Consider the following 23473-nt stretch of genomic DNA (forward strand, 5'->3'; position numbering starts at 1 on the left):
AGAAGGTAAAGTAGTATTTTCCCACTTACAGAGTTAACTGATCACATAGAAACAGAATAGAATGGTGTTTAGCAATGGCTGGGGGAAGGAGGAAATCAGGAGTTGTTCAATAGATACAAATTTTTAGTTATACCAGATGAATAAGTTCTAGAGATGTGCTGTATATCATAGTGCCTATAGTTAACAATATTGTATTTTTCACTTAAAATTTTTAAGAGGGTTGATCTCATGTTATTTTTACCACAAAAAACCTCCAAACAAAAACAACAAAAAACAAAAGGGCATTTAGAAATTTTTGGAAGTGATGAATATGTTATCTTGATTGTGGTGATGGTTTCGTGGGTGAGTGCATATGTGAGGTTGTATCAAGTTGTATACATTAAGTGCAATATTTTGTACAACAACAACAAAATATAGATTCATGTTTGCCATAGGCTGCAAGGAGGGGAGGAGATGGAATAGATTGCTAATGGGTACAGGGTTTCTTTTTTGCATAATGAAAACGGTCTCAAATTGATTGTGGTGATGGTTGTCCAACTCTGTAAATATACTAAAAACCATTCCGCTGTATACTTTAAATGAGTGAATTTTATGGGATGTAAATTGTTATAAAGCTATTTTAAAAAAATAGATTTCTGTGTATTCTGCTGTGTGGCTGAATGAAGCTTCTGTTCTTTGTCATGATAGATGACAAAAGCCAGCCATAAAGACTGGTTTCAGTCATTTAGAATTTTCATGTTACTGTTTTGATATCTAAGAATTGTAGGGGAAATCGGCTGTCTACCTGTTTTGTTAGCAGGACCTGATTTCTCTCTGGAAGATTATAACCTTGCTGGGTCTCGGTCCATGTGGTTTGGATAGCACAGGGCCACCTCCAACTCCTGGCCTGGCTAAATCAGAGTCCTCCCTGGGTATTTACTGAATGTGTCAGGAAAAGGTGTCTTCCTTCTACTGAGGCTGCTGAACTGGTAATCTGTGGAGCTCAAAGTTGTCATTAACATCTTTCTCACCTTGTTAGGAAAGCCCAGTTGAAAGTATAATGAGCACATAGAAGAGTGAGAAGAGTGGGGAGATAAGCTGTCCCTGTGGCATATGGAGCCCCTTGATCCACGCTCCTGGGCTTACTAAATACAGAAGTCATACATTATTTTTTAAAGAAATAATCTGGTCCTCGGGCAAAGGGTTTCCATCACTTGTAATTTATTTCCTCATTTTAGAGCTCTTTCTTTAAAAATGTAAGGTAGAAATTCTCTTAATCTGAGTTATTTGGTGCTCTATAGGAAATAGTAATGATCTTAAATACTAGATCTCAAGTCTGAGTTCAGTGTGAAACTTTACTTAACATGTCTAATATGTTCAGCTTTTAAAAAGTTTATATATGGAGTAATTGTGAATCTGTCTCATATTTCCTATTCAGAAATGTCAATTTTGTTCACAATACCACACATTATAGTTCAATCCAAACTGAGTTCTTCTGGTTGATTAAAAACAAACTTAAGCACATTAAAATTTTAAAGCATTTATTTGAGCATTCAGTGACTCCTGAATTGGGGTAGCATCAATCTGCAAGCAGCTCTGTTGGGAGGGGTAAAAGGGACAACTTTTATACAGTATTCCTCTTTTATTCATGGGGAGTACATTCCAAGACACCCAATGGATGTCTGAAACCAAGGGTAGTAACTAACCTTATAATATACACCATGTTTTTTAATGGATACATACCTATAATAAAGTTTAATAAATTTGTCACAGTAAGAGATTAATAACTAAAATAGAACAATTATAACCACATACTGTACAACCAGTTTTATAAATATGGTCTCTCTCAAAATATTAGTATTTTCAGACCACAGTTCACTGAAGGTAACCATGAAAAGCAAAACTGTGGATAAAAGGGGACTACTGTAAAGAGGTTGCAGAAGCAAGGCAAAGAACAATGTTGATTGGTTAGAGCAGAAAGTTCCTAGTTGAGGTTAGTTGATTTCTGACTAGTACAATTTATTTAATTTGCTGTTTATATTGGGCTTTGTTTTGTTCACATAGGAATTTAAAGTGCCAGATCCACCCGGGTCTAATGGCTACCCAATTAGAATTTTTTTAAACATGGTCAAAGGCATGTGAAGCTTATTCTAAGTTTATAATTCTAGTTACACATTTAAAATAACTTCTCTCACACACTTCATTATATATAAAGTATTAGGAAAAAATATGCATTTTAAGCTCTTAGCGTTGCTATTCTCATATTGTCTTACATTGCTACTAACACAGGCATGCTAACCCTTTGAAGGGATGTTTAAGCAATCTAAGGAAATTTTCTTGAAAGGGACAATTTTTTAAGAAAATGCTTTAATGTCAAACACAAGAGTCAGGTATCTTCATATGTGTCAGCAATTGAACATTTTCTTTAGTAATACAAAGGAAAATAGAATGACTTTAAAATCTTTGTCCTTTGAACACTGAATTTAGGTTTGACCAAATATTGTTTGTACTATTGATTTATCTTTGAATTTTCTCAATATGAATAAAAATTCTGACCTCAGAAATTCAAGTCAGCCATCCAGGCAGGTAGTAAGTTGGAGCAGCAAGCCATCCTGGTAAAGGGAGAAGGGCAGAGGACTTTAGGGTCAGCCATTTTATTTATCTCTAAGTGTAATTACCCGGCTCCAGTTTATGGTGAGGAGAGGAGGGGGTAAAAGAGGAACCAAAGGGTGAAGAAAAAGATGGAAGTAGTAATGCTCACAAAACGGTTGACTATACCATCTGAAGTGCTTATGAACCGGTGTTGGCTTTAGGAACTTTCTTCAGACATGGATGCTCACCTTTAAGTCTCTCTCTGTGAAAGAGATGGAAAGATTGTGTGGTAGGGGGTTCTAAATCCCTGTTCTAACAAGGTCGCCTCTGAAAGCTCCTTGGAGTTGCAGCAGCTTTCCGTTTGTCTTCTGGTGGGAGGGAGGACTTCTAGGGAGAGCAAGCACTCACTCCTTTTGTCATGGAGGTAGGTACAATGTGTTTAATGTGTTCTAAGGGCTTCTTACCCGTTTAGATCATGAACTACAAATTAATTGAGAGTGAACCAAGTACATTAAAGATACATAATTATAACCTAGAATTATAAACTTATTAGAATAAGCTTCATATGCCTTGAGGAATGCATTTAATAGGTATTCCTGTATTTAGGCATGGCTATATTCACTTTATCCAAACAGACAACTTCTATTAAGTAATTTCATTGTTTGCCTGGTAAAGTTACTGGAACTGTAGTGACCTTCAAATAATAGAATAAGTTAATCTTTCTTAGATTTGTTGCTTATTTACCTGACAAGAGTAAAATAACTTTCTACATATTATACACACAAAATCTTTTAGCTCCTACAATCAAATTAACATATTAATCACTTCAGTTACCTTTTTTGGTGATGACGTTCTCATCATATCTCATCACATTTAAAGTATACATTAACTACAGTCTCTATGCTATACATTAGGTCTCCAGAGCATATTAGTCTTTTTATATTTGTCAAATTTTGGTTCTAATTTTTTTTGACTTTTAAGTTTAGGGGTACAAGTGCAGGTTGTTACACAGATAAACTTGTGTTATGGGGGCTTATTGTACAGATTATTTCATCACCCAGGTATTAAGCCCAGTACCCATTAGTGATTTTTTTCCTGATGCTCTCCCTCCTCCCACTCTCCACCCTCTGAAAGGCCCCCTCTGTGTATGTTGTTCCCCTCTGTGTACATGTGTTCTCGTCATTTAGCTCCCACTTAGGAGTGAGAACCTGTGGCATTTTATTTTTCCTGTGTTAGTTTGCTAAGAATAATGGCCTCAAGCTCCATCTGTGTCCCTGCAAAGGACTTAATCTTTTTCTTTTTTATGGTTGCATGATATCCTATGGTGTATCTGTACCACATTTTCTTTATCCAGCCCATCCAGAAATATTTGACCTAGCAACCCCATTACTGGGTATATACCTAAAGTAATATAAATCATTCTTTTATAAAGACACATGCACATGTATGTTAATCGCAGCACTATTCACGATAGCATAGTCTTATAACTGCAAGCTTGTATTCCTTGACCAACATCTCCCTCCCCGACCTTCTAGGCTATATCTGAGTTCAACTTTTTAAGAATTGACATATAAATGAATCATGCAATATTTGTCTGTTTGGCTTATTTGTCACTTTGCATCATGTTCTTCAGGTTCATCCATATTACAAATGAAAATTTTTTTAAGATGGAGTCTCACTCTGTCCCCCAGGCTGGAGTGCAGTGGTGCGATCTCAGCTTACTGCAAGCTCTGCCTCCTGGGTTCATGCCATTCTCCTGCCTCAGCCTCCCGAGTAGCTGGGACTACAGGTGCCCGCCACCATGCCAGGCTAATATTTTGTATTTTTAGTAGAGATGGGGTTTCATCGTGTTAGCCAGGATGGTCTCGATCTCCTGACCTCGTGATCCGCCCGCCTCAGCCTCCCAAAGTGCTGGGATTACAGGCGTGAGCCACTGTACCCAGCCGAAAATTGTTTCCTTTTTAAAGATTGAATAATTTGTGTGTGTATACATGGGATATATGTATCCTATTTTGTGTATGTACATATGAGAGACATATAGACACTACATGTGGAAGATATGGAAACAACCCAAGTATCCATCAATGAATGCGTGGATAAATTGTGGTGTGTCTACACAATTTGTCAATGCATTCATTGATGGATACTTGGGTTGTTTCCATATCTTGACTGTTGCAAATAGTGCTGTAATGAATATGAATTATCTTTGAGATAGTGATTTTATTTCTTTTGTGTATATGATGCACATATGATGGTCCCATAAAATTATACCACACGTTTATGGTACCTTTTCTATGTTTAAATATGTTTAGGTACACAAATGCTTATTTTGTGGTTGCCTACAGTATTTTTTTTTTTACACTAACATGTTGTTCAGGTCTGCAGCCTACGTGTGTAGTAGCCTATAGAATCTAGATTTATGTAAGTATACTCGATAATATTCACGTGACAAAATTGTCTAAGGAAGCGTATCTCAGAATGTATTTCTGTTAAGTGATGCATGATTATATACCAAGAAGTGGGATTGCTGGATCATGTGGTAGTTCCATTTTAATTTCTCAATGAATCTTCATACTGTTTCCATAATGACTGAACCAATTTACATTTCCACCAACAATGTATAAGGGTTCCCTTTTCTTTACATCCTTAACACTTATCTTTTGACTTTGATAATAGCCATTCTAATGTATGTGAGGTGGTATCTCATTGTGATTTTTATCTGCATATCTCTGATGATTAGTAATGTTGAGCAACTTTTCATTTACCTGTTGGTCATTTGTATGTGTCCATGCTGACCAAAGAAATCTACATATTCAGTGCAATCCCTGTTGAAATTCCAATGGAATTTGTCACAGCAATATAAAAAACAATTCTAAAATTCATATGGAATCACAAAAGACCTGGAATAGGTAACACAATCTTGAGCAAGAACAAAGCTGTAGGCATCACACTTTCTGACTTCAAATTATATTATAAAACTGTAATAATCAAAACAATAGGTACCAGAGTAAGAACAGACACACAGACCAATGGGACAGAATAGAGATCCCAGAAATAAACTCATGCATATATTGTCATCTAATCTCTGACAAAGCCAGCAAGGATATGCGACAGGGAAAAAAGTCTCTTAATAAATGGCATTGGGAAAACTGGATTTCCACATGCCAAAAAAAATGTGATTTTACCATACATACAAAGAAACTAACAATGGATTAAAGACTTAAAACCTGAAGCCATAAAACTTAGAAGAAGACATAGGGGAAAAACTCTATGACACTGATTTTGGCAATGATATTTTGATATGACACTAAAAATACAGGCAACAAAGGCAAAAAAGAGTGGTACTAAATGCAACTAAAACATTGCTGCATAGCAAAGAAAACAATATGAGAAGGCAACCTATAGATTAGAAGAGAATATCTGCAAACTGTATAGCCAATAAGGTGTTAATATCTAAAATATACGAGGAACTTGTAGAACTCAATAGCAAAATAACCAATTTTAAAAATGGGCAAAGAACATAGATATTTTTCCCAAGAAAACATTTCTTCCTCTTGATGAGCATATGTTTTCAGATGAAAACAATTTTTTAAGGGATATTATAAAATGTAAACTCATTATTTGTGAATATTGCTTAAAATCTAGAGGAGCAACGGCTCCCTTTATACATTTATTTATATACCCTACATGTCATATGCCAAGTTATGTCATATTAGAAATAGTCTTATAAAAGATGTGTCTTTGATAGCTTATGATAGGGAAAACTATCCATTACATGGCATAAAAATCATGTGAGACAATGCAAGACTTTTTCTTGACTTCAATAGCTTACGACCCGCTGTGAATATGTAAAGGCAAACTATCTTCCTCACTGACTCATTCTCATAGGCATAGCAGGGTCTACTTCTCCCCCTCCCTCAGTTTGGAGCCTAAGAAATTGTAGTTACCTAGCAAAACTGTGAAGCTAAAAACTCTAATTGGCAACACTAAATAGTGTTAGCTGGGGATGTAGTGTTTGATATTTACTGTGTTACAATTAATGTGATATTGCCAATTTAATGTCTGTCTTATTTATGATGAAACATTTAATATTTGGAAAGTGAAATACCATGTACCTGATGCATAACACATTTTAAGTTACTTGCCTCTAGTTGATAGCTCCATAATGAATGTAGTTATCTGTAGGTATTTTGTAAAGTCTTAAGCATAGCTATGGGTGTACTGGCATTCATCTTGAAAAACAGACTTCTGGACCATTTGAGTCCATGTTAAATGCTGAGTCATTTCTGCCTTCTCCCTGGTTGTGGGGCAGCTCAGTAGGGTGGCCAAATGACCTGTTTTCTAATGGACAGGGCTGTATCTGCACTGCAGGAAACCATTTTTAGCGTTGCATTTATGAAAGTATGCCATGAGGCCAGAACGTGTCCTTACAGCAAAGATTTCCTGATGTGCTTATGCAAATTCAAACACTGCAAGCATGTCCTGAATTGGGAACCACATACTGACTTCAGGCCTTTAACAAAGGATATGGGAAGGAAGGGGTATGGGACTGAGCATCTCAGAAGAGTGTTTTGAAACAGAGAAGCCAATTTCAGTAGTATATCAAAGGGTCCCTTTCTAAGAAGACATGACAAGGCTTTTCTCTGTTTCAAGCAGCAGTAAATAAGCTGTAATTCCTGTAAAGTTTTCCCAGAACGTGTACATATTTTTACTGAAAAAAGTAAACATCTTGTGCATGCATGCTTTGGTATGTTCATGTCAGCTGGGGAGATTCATTTTTAAAAATACTTTGTGTTAATACAACCTGAGAATTTGAGGGGTTGGATCTTTTTATGTGTTAGAGATATGCTCGAAGGCACATCAAGTACATAGGGGAAATTTGCTTTTGATATAACCATAAAAACTCAGGGAATTGTGGTGTCTGCCTGACATATCAAATCTTGAGGGTCTTTTGGGAGCTCTTATTTACTGCTCACAAATTCTGCTGAATTCCAGAGCCGGGATTTAGACTGAGTCATCTCTTCTGACCTCTAAATTTGTCTTAACTTCTAGTTCTATATTGCTTTTATGGCATAGACTGATGGGTAGTAGATTAAAAAAAAAATAGGGTTGAAAAGAAAAAAAATGGTGATATAAAATTGATGGGTTCGAGACTTTTAGGATAGGATAGAACAGCTTTGGGGAAGGTAAGACCTTGAAATTAGACATAGCATGGAGGAAATGGGGCTCCAGAGAGAGATGAAAAGCAATCGGTTGGAGTCTAGGCAATCGGTTGGAGTCCAATTTTAGATGTAGTTGGGATGGGAATAGCTGTCATCACAAGAAGGGGGCCCAAGAACAGCCTGCAGGTGGAGATTCAGGCCGGCATTTGGCACCACAGAGGCTGGCTGTGGCCCAGTAAGTTTGGGACTGTGGTTGAGAGCTCCCAAACCAGACTGCAATTATTGGGACGAGGAAAGTAGGTATACTTATTTTGCCCATTTGCTGTCTAGTCTGAGACATGACTTGATCTGAACAGTCTCTCCTCAGTATGAGATGATTCTTCTACATTCATAGCCCCTCATCAAATCTTCCCCCGCCCCACCACCCCATCTCTGAAGGATGTCTTGGTAAGTTTTCTTGTTTCCCCCACCCTGTTTTTAGTTAATTCCTAGTCCTGCCTATTCAGAACTTGGACTTTTTCATTAGTAGAGGGTGGTATTGAAGATCATGGACTCCTAAACCAGAGGTGGAATGTTTTAACTGTGTGAACTTGAGTAAGGGCCCTAAAGTCTCTGTCCTCAGTTTATTATGTAAAGACCGTAGTATTTACTTAGGTTTTGTAGGGATGAAATTAGTTAATCCACATAAGGCACTCAGAACAGTGCCTGGCCTCTAAGTGTTTTGTGTGTTTACGATGGGTATTCTTGTCTGATTGTCCCCATTGACTGGGGGACGTAGGCCACATGGGCTGTTTTGTTATTTCTCCTCCAATGTTGGCATGTGAGAATTGGGTGTTGCCTGGTTAGGAACATATTTTGTTCCCTTCTAACTTCTTGTTTGTGTATACAATGTAAATGGAGGGGGTAAATTGGGAGGCAGAGACCATTTTGTGTAACTGGTCCCTGGATAACTTGGTGTCCATTGAGAGCCTTTGTATGGCTGGTACCCAACTGTGGGTCACATGCATAAATTACTTTGAGGGTCCTGTAGGCTTCCTCACTGGATTACTTCGACATGAGAGATGTCTTCCATCCTCCTAGCTTCTACCTCCAAAGACCCTACAGCCTCCTGCTACTGATGACAGGTGGACATCCCCTTTAAGCATCTTTTCCACCTCATTGCCAGCAAACTAAAAGCTTTAAAGTGTTGAAATCTTAAAAGTAAAACCTTCAGAAAATCTCTCAACAGAAGTCTGAAATTTCAGTTTTTGAATATGAAGTCCACTTTAATAAGAAACATTCAGACCCACTCCTATACAGTGCCATTCTGGCACGGCAAAGATATTGGCCTAGGGCCATTTTTAAAGGAACCTTGCCCAAGAGAAGGGGCAAATGGTAGGGCAAGGTGACATTGTAAACACCTGGCCAAAGGGGCATTACTTATATGAGTGGAAAATCAGGTGAGAGAATCCTAGTGATGGGAAAGTCTCCAAAGAACTCACATTGTGTACCATCAGAGAATGTCACCTTTAAATACTGTTCAAGCCCAGAGAGAGCTGTGCCACTGTGAAATAATAAGAAACATATTTGGTCTCTGTCCTCCAGTTCCTGAAACAGCTGCTAAAACCCTGGTAAATTCCTGAGTGATGGAATGATAGAAGCATCTTTTAATAGTTGGTGTTAATCTATTGTTCCTGACCAAAGAGCTTCTAAGACCCTTCGAATCTCCAGAGAAATGTAATGTGTAATGTAATGTAATGTGCTAATGAATGACTGGTGGCTGGGGTCCCTAGACAGAATCAGGATACAGCTTTTTGCCAGAAAGACCAAGGCATGATTAGTGGGTTGAAACTTTCAACTCACCTCTCAACCTCTTGAACCTCCATATAAGCCCTAAATGAAGGGATTTGGAGACCTTCCAGGTTGGTGAACACATCCACATGGCTGGAGATTGGTACCCCCAAAACTCCATGGGGACAGAAACTCCTGTGTTTGGGACCCTTCTTCACATTATGTTCCTTATCATTTGGCTCTTCGATTGGATCTTTTGTAATTTTTTTTTTTTATGGTAAGCCATTAATAGTAAGGACAATGTTTCCTTGAGTTTTGTGAGCTATTATAGCAAATTATCAAACTTGAGGGGGGAGTTGTGGAAAATCCTGATTTGTAGCCATTCAGATAAAAGTGTGAGTAACCTGGGGACCCACTACTTGTGACTGGCATTTGATGTGGTGAGATGGTCTTGTAGGACTGAACTCTTATTGTTGGACACCCAGTTGGTGTCTGAAGATAACTGGAAAATTGCTCAGTGTGAGGAACAGGGTTATCCTGTATCTCTTAACTATTCCTTCCCCTTCATCTCCATCTCCAGTGCTCATTCTAGTGGGGTCAGAAACCACAGTTGATTCTGAAGTGCAAAGGAGAAGCCCAAGCCTTGGAAATAGAGGCACAACTTGCTGTTTCCTTTGCTGTTGTTGGCCTCTGGCTAAAAGTAGACAGTTAAGCGGGTGGAAGAAGCTTACCTTTAAATGAAGTTTGCAATTTTAACTATTACATGAGACTACAAAAATGTAAATGCTGTACTGAGAATGTCCTTGAGACTAGGTGTAACTTTTTGTTATTCAATGGTAACCAGAATAGCTTTAGGTTTTACATGAGATTTTGTTCAGTATCAGGGAGAAAGGAGTGGCATGGTTGGTTTTCAGGAGGTAGTTGTGGGAAAGGATATAGCTGCTTTGGATTGCACTCTTCTGTATCCCACTAATTCACAATCATGGTTACATGCCCTTAGTTTTAATTAGGTCTCATTGATATTTTTATTGTTATTGCTAATACTTGAAATGAGTCTTGTATTTCATTCTGCATATGACTAGCCAGCTATCTCAACACCATCTATTGAATAGGGAGTCCCTTCCATATTATTTTTGTTGACTTGTCAAAGATCAGATGGCTGGAGGTGTGCAGCTTTATTTTTGGGTTCTTGATTCTGTTTCATTGGTTTGTCTGTTTTTGAACCAGTACCATGCTGTTTTGGTTACTGTAGCCTTATAGTATAGTTTGAAGTTGGGTTGTACAATGCCTCTGGCTTTGTTCTTTTTGATATTGGTAGTTTGATAGGAACAGTGTAGAATCCGTAGATTGCTTTAGGCAGTATGGCCATTTTAACAATATTGGTTCTTGCTTCAGGAATTTGTGTGAATTCTCCCATTGTTTTCTAAAGTGAAATATATCTGGAAAAGACTGAGGCCTTGTCTGATTTTTATTATCCTCAGATAACTTGATCATTTTTTTTTGCTTGGAAGCTCATATGATTCTTCATTATCCTTGAAGTAGAGAAGTTTGCTAGATTATTCCTGGTATTTATGATTCTGGTTAGTTTTCCTCGAGATATGATGTCCCCTTTTAGTCTTTTTTCATTTCAGGATTTTTTAAAAAATTATGTTTCTAAATAAGTGTCCTGCTCTATCATTTCACTTTCTCCCTTTGGATAGCAAGTTATGCCTATGCCTTTCCCTTGCAACTGTCATTTTACTTATAATTCTTTTAAAATGTTTATTTCATTTTATTCACTTCCTCATTTCTCTTTGTAGTCCCTTCTGCATTTTCAGCTCTGTCCTTCTCCATATATAATCCTTATAATTTTGTGTTTATTTCTCTCATGGTTCCACTACAGTACCACCTTCCTTGTCGCCCCTACCCCCAAATTATCAAATTCTGCTAGTCATGTTCCATCTTATCCTAATTTTTCCTCTATCTCTACCCTAAGTTTTTTCATCTCTGCATTGTGTTCTTGTTTTATAGAGCCATTTTTTTAGGTTTTAAATATTCATGGTAAAAAGTTTAACAGTATTTGTCTGCCTCAGGGCCAAAGGTTTCTGGTGAGGGTTATTTTTCTATTTGTTTTTTTGTTTTTTCTCTTGCAATCCTTTCAGTGGATCTTATTTATCCTGTTTTGCTTTCCTTTTGATTACTCATCTTTGAAAGAGATAAATTTTTCCCATACTGGCTGTTGCAGGATGATTAATTTGGGGAGAGTTGAAGACCATGTTCTAGACTAGATGGAATTTTTATCATCCAGCATTTTTTTTTTTCTGTGTGAGTTTGTTTAAACTTGACTTTTCCCAAGACAAAGTAAACAGGCAGTTGGTAAACTTTTTACTACTATTCTCTTTTCAAAATGGCAGCCACTACTTACAAATAGCTCATCTGGGGAGCTTTATCATCTCTGCTTCTCGGAGCCATATCCAGTCCAGTGAAGCTTGTACTTACCTGTGTACCCTGCTCTTCCTTTGTGAAAACGGACTTAAATTTTTGTACGTTGACATATATCCTTTCGGGTTCAAGACATGAATGCTGGCAACTGCCTCTTAAATCTGAAAAGTTCAAGGAGAATTAAGATTTGCTATACTTACTAAGTAAATCTTAGTTTGATTTACTAAGCTCTGTCTCTGCTCTCCATTTCACATCTTCAGACATATAACTTCATCTCTACTGTTTTTGGCAGCCCTTTCATATATATTTGAAGTTTGGGGTTTTATCTGTACTCTAGTTCCACTGAAAGTCAAGTTTGCATTTGTTTCCTTTTCTCCTTAATTGAAGTGTTTTGCAAAACACAGTTCTCAGATATATGCATTATAATTACTTGGAGTATTTATTAAAAATTCAGATTCCCAAATGTGATGGCTAATATTGAGTGTCAACTTGATTGGATCGAAGGAGGCAAAGTGGTGTTCCTGGGTGTGTCTGTGAGGGGTTTGTCAAAGGAGATTAACATTTAAGTCAGTGAACTGGGAGATCCAGACCCACCCTCAGTCTGGGTGGGCACCATTTAAATGCTGCCAGAGTGGCTAGGATAAAGTAGGCAGAAGAACATGGAAGGGACTAGACTTGTTGAGTCTTCTGGCCTTTATCTTTCTCCTATGCTGGATGCTTTCTGCCCTCAAACATCAGACTCCAAGTTCTTCAACTTTTGGACTCTTGCATTTATGCCAGTGGTTTTCCAGGGGCTCTTGGGCCTTTGGCCACAGACTGAAGGGCTGGGCTGTCAGCCCGCTACTTTTGACGTTTCGGGACTTTGACTGATGCACTACTGATTTTCTTGCTTCTCAACTTGCAAATGGCCTGTCATGGTACCTTACCTTGTGATTGTGTGAGTCAATTCTCCTTAATAAACTGCCTCTCAAATACTCATGTATCCTATTAATTCTGTCCCTCTAGAGAGCCATAATATTCCAAGGTTTTTTCCAAGGCTTGCTAATTCAGAGCCTCTTAAGCTGGCTTTCAAGATTCAAAATTTTTAATAAGTACCCATTATGATTTTTACATACATGGAAGTTGATAATCACTATTTTAGTGAATACGTTTTAAAGAGGTAACTTTCTCCATCGAATGTGGTTTTCAAAACATCTGCTACCTAACACATTTCGTAATGTAATTTCTACACCATTGTTTTGTCTTTGTATTACTCTATACTGTATAGAACCAAGATTCTACATATGATTACTTTCTTATTTTCCAAGTCTATAAAAATCTGCAGAGGCTTCAATTCACTTTGGGTGTATCAGTCCATATACCATGCATATTTTTAAATCTTATCCATTGTCTAAAATTCAGAAAGTTTTCCCATCTTCTTGATTTGTCTCAATACCCAGTGAGTGATGACTTCAAATATAAATATTGGCAGCTGTGAGAGCTATATAACATATCCAAGTCTCTTGAGCACCCCTTAAAGAACTTGTAAGATTTACTTAGTATGTATAGCAGGTCTTAATTCTCCCAAGTTAAACCTCTTGTGGCCAGCATATTGGAGCTGTGAAAATGGAGATGCTTTACTGAGAGTGGAAAGGGAATTTGTAATTGTCTTTCATCTCCCTTGCCTACCATTCCAAATATGACAGCAAGGACTGGGAATTTCAAGAGTAAAGAAGGTGGCATTTTGTGTTTCAGATGCCTGGATTTTTGTCACACTCAGTTTCCTGTGAGCTGATCCCTTTCATGCTGTTTAGAGGTTGACTTCAAAATGACAACTAATTAAAAGTAGAAAATTTAGTATCTTTTGAACATGAGTACTTCTTTAGAGATGAGAGAGGTAGATGCCCTAGATTTAAAATGATTTACTTTTAACTCTTTGGCCAAATTGAGCATCATCGTGGGTTACTAATAAATACAACACACAGTTTTCTATAAAGATATATCTTAATTTCCTTTCTGGATCTAACAAAGTGGTGTGTCTCTGTCCCCAGGGTGTTTTTCCCATGGACATTAATATGATCTGAATATTAACTCAAAGAAAATACTTTGGAGGTCTTTGGAAGGGTATGTATCGGTTTAAATCTTAGATAACAGAGCTCAATGCTACCAAGGCTATAGCATATTGAAAAGCATTTAATTAAACAATTTTCTCCAAATGGTTGTCAGGTTTTAATTTTTTAGCCTTATGATTTTTGACTATCAGTGAATACAGCCAATGTGCAGCAGAGTTTCCCTGACTTAGCCAAGGTGTTTGCTAGTGGGTAAGGGCACAAGGCAGGGTCAATGCCACAGATGAAGCAATCTCCCCTAAAGCGGCTTTTGAAGTGACATTTGTGGAAGGTAAATGTTGCTGCCTATTGCTAGCAACCCTTGAGAACAATAGTTCGACCTGACATACATAAAATGTTTAGGTTAAAACACAATTTTATATAGAAACACTTAGGGCAACCATGCCTTGGGCCAAGAAAAGCAATATAGTGTGCAATATATGGTTCCTTTTGCTAATGGCAGTGAGGGTTAGCATTCAAAGAACAGTTATGATTGAAATTGTTCTGTTATGCACACAAATCATAAAAGGTGGATAAGAGAAGGGTGTTAACATCTAGAATGCCAGCTATGTACCAGATATAAAAATTAGGACCCTTTCATATTTCATTGTATGACATCTTTACTTTTCCCAAGTCAAAGTAAACAACCATTTGTTAGGATTCACATTTAAGTGACATAAAAACTGAGAAGAGTTAAGAGGCCAAGTCACTTAGGTTGTAAGTGGTAGAGTTGGGGTTTGTATCCAGGCAGGATTGGCTAGAAAGATACCTCACAAATCCTTCACTGTCCTTTTACCACCTGTCTGCTTCCTCACAGGGATATTTGGACCAAGTTTGAAAATGTATCAAAATACCTTGAACTTTCTGCAGTGTTCTGCATGTTGGTCATCTTTGTTTATTTCTTTGGCAAGAATCGTAGTATAATATGCATAATCAGTACATGTACATTTGTAGAAATAGTTTGGCAGAATTCTTACCCTGAGTAGTGAAAAAGATTCTGGTCTTTTGATTCAGAAAGAATCCAAAGGGAACTGTCCTTGAGCAAGTTACCTTGTAAACCTCAGTTTTCTCTACTGTAAAATGGTAATGATGATCATATCAGAGTATCACACCATTACCATAATACCAACCTTTAAGATTGTGGAATGAATTAGAAATATGTAAAGAGTCTAGAACAGTGTCTAGCATACAACGGGAGCTTAAAAAATTACTATTACTGTTACTATTGACATGCATGAGAATTCATTGAACACTATGCTGCTGTACCCTTTGTGAACAATGATTACTGAGCCTCTAAGTCTTATACACCTGTTTTTACACTACAAATATTCTCAGATAATGATACCAATTGGGTATGGTAATGGCAATTCAAATATTCTTTACTTACCTATATAGTAAGCCAGTGAAAATTTCAAGACAAAAATTGCTTGTGTATGTTTTCTGCAAGAATTCAGATACTTTTATAATGGTGAATTCTGCCTAGTTTCATGAAGAGATTTTCATTTAAATTAATTTGACTTTCAAACATTTACAATAGAATATTAATATAAAGAACAATAAATACCTATCAGATTTATCAGATTGGTGGATATTAAGATTTTGTCACATTTATTTTTGTCCTTTTGTTTTTTACCCCCATTTTTTCAGTATGTTAAGGAAAACCCCAGATACGTTATTCCTATGGCTTTCAAAATGCATCTATATAAGGGCAGTTTCTTCCATATGACAATATTATAGCACATCCAACAAAACTAGTAGTAATTTTTTGGTGTTATTCAATATTCAGTCCACTATCAAATTATTCCAGTTGTCCCAAAGACTAGGAAAATATTGCCTTCACATAACATATTAACTTAACTAAATGCAACCTGTGGGACTTGTGTTAAGTCTCTTAAGCATTTTTGTTTTTGAATCTAGAGCAGCCTCTTTTCCCCTAAGGCCCCTTCTTTTCATGTCATTGATTTGTGCAGAAACTGGGTCACATTCTGCGGAATGTGCCACATTCTGGATCTGTGTCTTTACTTCCTTGTGACTTTAACTTGTTTTCTCTATTTCTCTCTTTCTTACAAATGGAAGTTAGCTCTATACTAGAGGCTTGATTATATTTAGGTGCAACTTTTTTTGGCCAAAGATATTCAAAGATGATTCTAGGTGTTTCATAAAGAGGCCACAGTAGCTGGCTGTCCTAGTTTTCGGGATGCTGAAATTGAGTAGTTCAAGGTACTGACAGACTTCTGTTGAAAGTCATTGTTGGATATTATTTCATTAGCAGATACAAAGTGGTGCATATCTCAATTCTATTTCTTTTTTCAAAGCAAAGTTTTATTGAGCAGTAATTGACATACAACAAACTGCACAGATTTAAAATACATAATTTGAAATGTTGACGTAGGTACACCTGTGAAACTATTATCACACACAAGAAAATGAGCCTATTCATCACCCTTAAACATTTCCTCATGCTTCTCCATAATCCTTCTCAATCCCGTTTTCTACCCCCGTTCCCAGGCAACCTGATCTGCTTTCTCATTTGTATATTTCTTATTTTTCTCTAATACTCATAAGTTGAAATCGTGGTTTATAAAATAAAAATAATTTTAGAAAAATGAGGCTGGGTGCAGTAGCTCACGCCTGTTATCCCAGCACTTTGGGAGGCAAAGGTGGGCAGGTCACTTGATCAGGAATTCAAGACTAGCCTGGCCAACATGGTAAAACCGTGTTTCTACTAAAAATACAAAAATTAGCTGGGCCTGGTGGTGAGTGCCTGTAATCCCAACTACTCAGGAGGCTGAGGCAGGAGAATCACTTGAACCCAGGAAGCCCAGGGTTCTGGGCCACTACACTCTAGCTTGGGTGACAGAGCGAGAATCTGTCTCAAACAAACCCACAACAAAGAAAATGATTTGTCATTCAGGGTGATCATTTTAGAAGTTAAAATTTTTGTCATTCAGGGTGATCATTTTAGAAGTTAAAATTTTCTACTTTGTTACACGTGAAGAACATTACATTTTTTGTTAACTGGGTAATATGTCATTGATACAGGAAGCAACAGGGGAATGAACTGGCTCTAGAGCTTCCCAACACTAGTTAGGCTTTAGCTTTTCCCCATGAAAGTTATTTGACAAACATTTCTTTTTCCCCTACAACTTTTATAGATCTTTAGAATTCAAAAGGTAATATTAACTGGATTAATTTATTAATTTGCCTTAACTATTCAGGCCTAACTGCTTGTATTACAATAAAATATATAATTGCTATCATTACACAAAGTGTTTTTCCCCTTTATTGAAACTGTAAGAGTGAGTTATTTTTTCCTTCTAGTTCTCAGATTTTAATTTATCTGTAGCTAACTAACTACCTTATGAAGAGCAGAGTACAATGTGTTATCTTTCTTCCTCATTTGCAAGGCACGTGAATTGTGGAGTAGAGATACCTGATTCAGTAGGACCAATGACTTTTAGGCAGTTCACCTCAATTCTTAGCACAAGGAATACATTATAATCAAATGTTGGCTCATATAGATCGTGGTGCTATCCTGGAAAGGCAGAAACTTGGTAAGCAGCAAATGAAATGCTGCAACTATTGAAAAAGATGGGTCAGGTGTGGTGACTCACACCTGTAACCCCCCCAGCACTTTGGGAGGCCGAGGTGGGTGGATCACTTTAGGTCAGGAGTTTGAGACCAGCCTGGCCAATGTAGTGAAACCCTGTTTATACTAAAATTACAAAAATTAGCCAGTCATGGTGGCACGTGCCTATAATCCCAGCTACTTGGGAGGCTGAGGCAGGAGAATTGCTGGAGCCCAGGAAGCGGCGGTTGCAGTGGGCTGAGATTACGCCACTGCACTCCAACCTGGGTGACAGAGTGAGATTCCATCTCAAAAAATAAATAAATAAATAAATAAATCTCACAATGAAATAGAAAACAAGTAATTTCAAAATCAGTGCAGCATGAATGTGATGACCACTAAATTTTTAAAATTCCTCAAACTCATTTTTTAGACTAAGCAGACCAACAAGAATAATAAATGAAAATACTCATGAATATAGCAACAAATTGATGGGAAATTCTTGCTAAATGCCAGAATGGGTGGCCAAATTACCAACAGCAATGGGAACTATATAAGATGAATAGCTTTGTTGCAGTGAAGAACAAAAAATGAAAAAGCAAAAATGCCAAAAATATTACTCCTATACCTTAACTGACTACATGGTTACTCTCTAGCTCCTGGTAATGCTTTTTTTTTTTTTTTTTTTTTTTGTCCTAAAGTCTATTTGTCTGATGTAAATATCACTTACCAATTTCTATCATTACGTATCTCATATATCATCCACTTTATTTTTTATTTTCAACATTTATGTATCCATGCATTTTAGATGTGACTTATAAAAAGGGAATATGGCTGGAAGCAGGACAGATAGTATTATTCCACATGGACATACTGGTTATGACCAGTGTAGTTCTATTAGTTGGTAAATCCACTCTGGTCAGTACCTGTACTACACCAAATGTCAAATATTTGCAATATCCCTAGCTGAATTTTATTTTTTAGTGCAATATAACAATCTTTGTCATTCAACTAGAGAGCTAAGTCCATTTATATTTGTTATGATTAATAATTGTTTTCTACCATCTTATGTGGCTTATATTTATCTCACTGTTTTATTTTGAGGCCTTTGCTTGGTATCATTTTGCTGAATATTATTTCTCTAGACTTTCATTTCTGATGCTTCATTTTCTTATTTAGTTTGTGATTTTTGTCTATGAGCTGATTATTTTTCTTAGATGTTTCTTGGAGAAATGCTTTCAGAAACAGGGTGAGGTTTATTGCTCCAAAGAGGATGTATGTTTTCTACTGCCTGTCAATTGTAGCTACTACCCACCTGTGACTACTTCAGTTTCAGCTAAACTCTCTGAAGTATTTTGGATTACACAAGTAGAGTGAATTCAGGCTGCAAAACATTGTAAAGGCCAATAAATCTCAAGGGAGACTTATTTTCCCTTTATTCACAGAAATAGCCTATTTCCTCTTTAATATTTTATGATCAACCAAATAATTCCTACCCCTGTCCCATCCCCTCCAAAATGTCCATTTCCTAACCACTGGAACCTATTAATATTACTTTATATGGCAAAAGGAATTTTGCAGGTGTGATTATGTTAAGGATCTTGAGATGGATAAATTATCCTGGGTTAAATGGATGGGCCCAATGTAATCACAATGGACCTTATAAAAGGGATACAAGAAGTTAGGGTGATGTGAGAATGGAGCCACAAGCCAACGAATAGAGTAGGTCTCTAGAGGTTGAAAAAAGCAATGTCTTTAGACTCCTTGGGCTGCCTTAAACTATCAGAGGCTGGGTGGCTTAAACAAATAAATGTATTTTCTCATAGTTTTGGGTCCTAAAAGTTCTAGATCAAGGTTCTTGCCTGTTTAGTTCCTGGTCAGAACCATCATCCTGGCTTGTAAATGACCACCTTCTTGCTAAGTCCTTGCATGGCCTTCTCTTGGCACATGATCTTTTCCTTTCTCTTCCTCTTCTAACTCCACAAGCCCTATCAGAAGAAGACCCACCCTTATGACCTCACTCAACTTTAATTATGTCTTAAAGATTTTATTTTCAAATATAGTCAACATGATTTTTTTGGGGGGGGGGCGGCAGGGAGGGAACAGTTCAATCCACAGCAAGCAAGGAAAAAAATTCTTCCCTGAAGCTTCCAGAAGGAGTGCAGCCTGTCAAAACCTTGATTTTTGATTTCTGGCCTCTCGACTTGTAAGATAGTAAGTTAGTGATGTTAAGTAACTAAGTTTGTGGTAATCTGTTACAGCAGTGATAGGAAATTAATACATTCCTTTTGAAGTTTTTTGGTGACCTTTCAATGTAAGATGAGTGACCTCTGGAATTCCACCTTTTCTAGGAAAACATGATAGTCTTCTATGAAACTACCCACTTTGGGTGGTTTGGCTCTACCCTCTGGTGCTCTGTATAGCTGCCAGTGGGGAGCTAGCAGGTCCAGAGCTTGGCAGAAGCCTTTGTGGTGGAAAGTTGCTTTGGTACCCTCACTCGCCCCACCTCCCAGTCATTCTTTTTTTTTTTTTTTTTTTTTTGGTTCCTATACATTTTCTCTTTCTGACAGCTCATCAGTGCCTTTTACAGATCAAGTTTTAAATATTTTATCCAGCATTTTAGCTGTTTCAATCATGTGGGGTTTTCAGAGTGTGAAGTCTGTCATAATGCTGGAAATGGAAGTCTGGGGAGCCTTTCACAATTACCTTCCTAAAGTATTCCTCCCACTGCACGGCAGGGTGCACAGATGTCCTATCTTTCTTATTGGCCCTCTGGAGCCTGGAAGTTCCCTAAAGCCAGAATTTCTCAGTCAACTTATTATCTCAGGAGAGTGAGAACTTAAATACTAATGATTTATATCATGGGCTCCTTAGGGACTGTTTTTCTAAACAATTCATTATCTACTATTCATAAAGTATTTCCTTGGGAAGAATTTGGCTGCCAAGTTGTACTTGAGGAAATGGCTATTGAAACTGACCCTGTTTATACTCTTGTGTCATAATTATCTGGTGGATAGTTCTTAAAGCTTTTAGTAGTTTCCTTCTTTTTAATCTTCAGAATGCAAAGAAGTCTGGAATAAGGACATGAGTTGCATCTGCTGTTACTGTTCCTCTCTTAGAAGATTTTTATTTTCCTTTTTTCAGTGTGTAGATTCTCAGCTAATTTACTCAGGGCTTCTCTGTGTTTAACTCTGTCAAGAAAAAATAACCCTGAAAATAATAGAAGGAAATGATGTGGCAAGGGATGGGATGAGGGGCAGAAACTCAATCAGCTAGATGATTGTTTCTCTTATCCCACCTTGAATCATCTCTATTAACAAGGAGAGCTTAGTTTCTTTTCATATCCAGCATACTACAGAGCCAAGCACATTACTGCTAAGAGCTACATTTCAAGTTTTTTTTTTTTTTTTGCCCATAACAGTATTTATTTTGTAATAGCTTTAATAAAGAAGTCATTGTGGTTGAGTCACAGATAGTTTTTTTTTTTTTTTAAATTATTATTATTATACTTTAAGTTGTAGGGTACATGTGCATAACGTGCAGGTTTGTTACATATGTATACTTGTGCCATGTTGCTGTGCTGCACCCATCAACTCGTCATTTACATCAGGTATAACTCCCAATGCAATCCCTCCCCCCTCCCCCCTCCCCATGATAGGCCCTGGTGTGTGATGTTCCCCTTCCTGAGTCCAAGTGATCTCATTGTTCAGTTCCCACCTATGAGTGAGAACATGCGGTGTTTGGTTTTCTGTTCTTGTGATAGTTTGCTAAGAATGATGGTTTCCAGCTGCATCCATGTCCCTACAAAGGACACAAACTCATCCTTTTTGATGGCTGCATAGTATTCCATGGTATATATGTGCCACATTTTCTTAATCCAATCTGTCACTGATGGACATTTGGGTTGATTCCAAGTCTTTGCTATTGTGAATAGTGCTGCAATAAACATACGTGTGCATGTGTCTTTAGAGCAGCATAATTTATAATCCTTTGGGTATATACCCAGTAATGGGATGGCTGGGTCATATGGTACATCTAGTTCTAGATCCTTGAGGAATCGCCATACTGTTTTCCATAATGGTTGAACTAGTTTACAATCCCACCAACAGTGTAAAAGTGTTCCTATTTCTCCACATCCTCTCCAGCACCTGTTGTTTCCTGACTTTTTAATGATCGCCATTCTAACTGGTGTGAGATGGTATCTCATTGTGGTTTTGATTTGCATTTCTCTGGCCAGTGATGATGAGCATTTTTTCATGTGTCTGTTGGCTGTATGAATGTCTTCTTTTGAGAAATGTCTGTTCATATCCTTTGCCCACTTTTTGATGGGGTTGTTTTTTTTCTTGTAAATTTGTTTGAGTTCTTTGTAGGTTCTGGATATTAGCCCTTTGTCAGATGAGTAGATTGCAAAAATTTTCTCCCATTCTGTAGGTTGCCTGTTGACTCTGATGGTAGTTTCTTTTGCTGTGCAGAAGCTCTTTAGTTTAATGAGATCCCATTTGTCAATTTTGGCTTTTGCTGCCGTTGCTTTTGGTGTTTTAGACATGAAGTCTTTGCCCATGCCTATGTCCTGAATGGTACTACCTAGGTTTTCCTCTAGGATTTTTATGGTATTAGGTCTAACATTTAAGTCTCTAATCCATCTTGAATTAATTTTTGTATAAGGAGTAAGGAAAGGATCCAGTTTCAGCTTTCTACTTATGGCTAGCCAATTTTCCCAGCACCATTTATTAAATAGGGAATCCTTTCCCCATTTCTTGTTTCTCTCAGGTTTGTCAAAGATCAGATGGCTGTAGATGTGTGGTATTATTTCTGAGGACTCTGTTCTATTCCATTGGTCTATATCTCTGTTTTGGTACCAGTACCATGCTGTTTTGGTTACTGTAGCCTTGTAGTATAGTTTGAAGTCAGGTAGCGTGATGCCTCCAGCTTTGTTCTTTTGACTTAGGATTGTCTTGGAGATGCGGGCTCTTTTTTGGTTCCATATGAACTTTAAAGCAGTTTTTTCCAATTCTGTGAAGAAACTCATTGGTAGCTTGATGGGGATGACATTGAATCTATAAATTACCTTGGGCAGTATGGCCATTTTCACGATATTGATTCTTCCTATCCATGAGCATGGTATGTTCTTCCATTTGTTTGTGTCCTCTTTGATTTCACTGAGCAGTGGTTTGTAGTTCTCCTTGAAGAGGTCCTTTACATCCCTTGTGAGTTGGATTCCTAGGTATTTTATTCTCTTTGAAGCAATTGTGAATGGAAGTTCATTCCTGATTTGGCTCTGTTTGTCTGTTACTGGTGTATAAGAATGCTTGTGATTTTTGCACATTAATTTTGTATCCTGAGACTTTGCTGAAGTTGCTTATCAGCTTAAGGAGATCTTGGGCTGAGACAATGGGGTTTTCTAAATATACAATCATGTCATCTGCAAACAGGGACAATTTGACTTCTTCTTTTCCTAACTGAATACCCTTGATTTCTTTCTCTTGCCTGATTGCCCTAGCCAGAACTTCCAACACTATGTTGAATAGGAGTGGTGAGAGAGGGCATCCCTGTCTTGTGCCAGTTTTCAAAGGGAATTTTTCCAGTTTTTGCCCATTCAGTATGATATTGGCTGTGGGTTTGTCATAAATAGCTCTTATTATTTTGAGGTACGTTCCATCACTACCGAATTTATTGAGCGTTTTTAGCATGAAGGGCTGTTGAATTTTGTCAAAAGCCTTTTCTGCATCTATTGCGATAATCATGTGGTTCTTGTCTTTGGTTCTGTTTATATGCTGGATTACATTTATTGATTTGCGAATGTTGAACCAGCCTTGCATCCCAGGGATGAAGCCCACTTGATCATGATGGATAAGCTTTTTGATGTGTTGCTGAATCCGGTTTGCCAGTATTTT

General features: G+C 37.4%; 1 protein-coding gene across 27 annotated transcripts in view; it reads left to right on the forward strand.

The window, feature by feature from the left end:
* LOC106994282 (uncharacterized) overlaps positions 1–23473 on the forward strand; it is a 263677-nt gene that overhangs the window by 11542 nt on the left and 228662 nt on the right. For 4 of the 27 annotated variants that reach the window (XR_013417223.1, XR_013417221.1, XR_013417220.1 and 1 more), the window contains exon 3: positions 13955–14027. The exons of the other annotated variants lie outside the window; for them this stretch is intronic. The gene's annotated coding sequence lies outside the window, so the exon portion shown is untranslated. The remainder of the gene's footprint in view (positions 1–13954; positions 14028–23473) is intronic. 27 annotated transcript variants of the gene reach the window in all.

This window comes from Macaca mulatta, chromosome 1 (assembly GCF_049350105.2).
Source record: "Macaca mulatta isolate MMU2019108-1 chromosome 1, T2T-MMU8v2.0, whole genome shotgun sequence".
NCBI classification, from domain to species: domain Eukaryota; kingdom Metazoa; phylum Chordata; class Mammalia; order Primates; family Cercopithecidae; genus Macaca; species Macaca mulatta.